This window comes from Petromyzon marinus, unplaced genomic scaffold (assembly GCF_048934315.1).
Source record: "Petromyzon marinus isolate PM22_M1 ecotype Great Lakes invasive population unplaced genomic scaffold, UKy_Petmar_22M1.pri1.0 PM_G_Scaffold_6, whole genome shotgun sequence".
NCBI lineage: Eukaryota > Metazoa > Chordata > Hyperoartia > Petromyzontiformes > Petromyzontidae > Petromyzon > Petromyzon marinus.
In genome coordinates this window covers 2312501-2315000 of record NW_027423013.1, presented here as the reverse complement: position 1 = coordinate 2315000, position 2500 = coordinate 2312501, and the positions used below count along the sequence as shown (strand labels likewise).

The window sequence follows — 2500 nt, the reverse complement described above, 5'->3', positions numbered from 1 at the left end:
CTCTGAAAATCTTAAGGTGCTACAGGACCTTATGAGACACGCTAAGAAATTGCACAGGCCGTTGGCTGTCATGTTTATCGACATAGCGAAAGCTTTTGACTCGGTTTCGCATGCTCATATTTTATGGGTGTTAAGGCACAAGAAAGTAGATGAACACGTGGTGGGCATCATCCAGAACGCCTACGATCGGTGTACGACCTCGTTCAAAAGCAATGGCGAGTCGACTCGAGAAATTAGCATACGTGTTGGTGTCAAACAGGGTGACCCCATGTCACCCCTGCTCTTCAATCTTGCCATGGACCCTTTGATATGCACCCTAGAGTCACACGGAGTTGGGTACTCCATTGATACCGACCACGTGACAGCTCTTGCGTTTGCTGATGATTTGGTGTTGGTGAGCGAATCTTGGGTTGGTATGGCCGCCAATCTAGCGATCTTGGAATCATTTTGTGGGCTATCGGGATTGGAGGTTCAGGCCAGAAAGTGCCAGGGCTTCATGATAAGCCCAACCAAAGATTCATATACGGTGAACAACTGCGACCCATGGACTATCAAAAATAAAGATGTCCATATGAACCAACCTGATGAATCAACTAAATACCTTGGTCTGAAAATTGGCCCTTGGACTGGCACTATACAGCCTGATCTACATTGTCAGCTAAAGACATGGATCTCGAAAATCGATGAGGCGCCTCTGAAGCCAACTCAGAAGGTTGAACTACTCAATGCCTATGCCCTACCCAGATTGTTATATCCTGCAGACCACTCGGACTGCAAGCAATCAACTCTCCGTGGGTTGGACCAAGAGATTAGAAAGGCGGTAAAAGGATGGCTCCACCTTCCCGCTTCAACTTGTGATGGACTGTTATATGCCAGAGCCCGAGACGGAGGCCTTGCCATCTTGAAACTGGAAAAAACAATCCCTTCGGTTCAAGTTAGAAGGCTGCAACGTATAGCAAACTCGTCCGATGCTATCACCCGTAATATTGTGTCCTCGCAGGGTATGGAGGAAGAATACCGTAATTTGTGGGTACGAGCAGGGGGTGACAGTGATGCAATCCCAACATTCGTTCTCAGGGACTCGGTGTCAAAAGAACCTGTATATCCGAGACCCTGCGATTGGAGGGAGCATGAATTTCAGAGATGGTGCGAAAAGCCGGTTCAAGGAAGGGGCATTGTAAACTTTGCGCATGATAGAATCAGTAATGCTTGGTTGAGGCCATGGTGCGGCTTTAAACAATGCTTCTTTATCGCAGCACTACAACTAAGGGCAAATATTTACCCAACAAGAGAAAGCTTGAACAGAGGCAGAGATGGGGCCTTACGTTCCTGCAGGAAATGCTCTGCCAGACTCGAGTCCCTTTCGCACATTCTCGGTCAATGTCCTGCAGTACAGAAAGCAAGAATTGCGCGACATAACAAGATCAGTAACATTCTGGCAGACGAAGCGGCTAGATTGGGCTGGTCTGTATACAAAGAGCCACGGTTCATATCCGAGACGGGAGAGATGAGAAAGCCTGACCTCGTGTTTGCAAAAGATGAGGAGGCGGTTGTGATCGATGTCACCGTCCGTTTTGAGCTTTCAAAGAATACCTTGTCAGATGCTGCCTCGCACAAAGTTTCGTACTATACCCCTCTTGGTGATCAAGTCAAAGTGCTGACGAAGGCTAGCAAGGTCACATTCTTTGGATTCCCGGTTGGGGCAAGAGGAAAGTGGCCCCTTGAGAATAACGAGGTACTTACCTCCCTGGGCCTGACCAAACCCAGAACGACATCACTGGCCAAGATGATTTCCCGCAGAACGCTGCTTTTCTCTCTTGATATTCTGAGAATGTTCTGTGGAAATTATGCGGTCTATGAACAGTCATAGACAACCTCCGAAACAAATAATAGTTTTGTTTTAAGATGTCATTTGTTTTAGATTGATTTTGTTATTTTCGAAGGTGAAGTCGGTTTTTATTTCATTTTACTATTTTCCACAATTTAGATTGTTATTTTCCAAGACGGAGTCTTGGTTCTTTTTTTTATTGTTAGTTTTTTTTTTTAACACGTCGTATTTGTTACTTTAGAGCTTAGAGGGGACTTTATTTTCGCCTTACTATTTTCTGCCTACAAAGAAGATTAAAAATAAGCTTTTTTCAAGATGGTTTTGTTATTTTCCAAGGTGAAGTCTTGGTATTCTTATTTTACTATTTTCCATAAAGAAGACCTTTCTTTTAGATTTTGTTATTTTCCAAGACGAAGACTTGGTATTTTTATTATATTGCTATTTTTTACACGAAGCTTATTCAAGAGCACTTATATAGATTAGACTTTGTTATTTTAATTCTTTATTTTTGGACTACATCAGTTCGAGAGTCCTGTAACTTACTATTTTCTGCCTACAAAGAAGATTAGAAATAAGCTTTATTTAAGATGTTTTAAATTAGATTTTGTTATTTTCCAAGGTGAAGTCTTGGTTTTTTTTATTTTACTATTTTCCACAAAGAAGACTTTTCTT

General features: G+C 42.7%; 1 pseudogene; it reads left to right on the top strand.

The window, feature by feature from the left end:
• The window catches only part of LOC142919113 (28S ribosomal RNA), a 10621-nt pseudogene that overhangs the window by 4864 nt on the left and 3257 nt on the right, over window positions 1–2500 (top strand).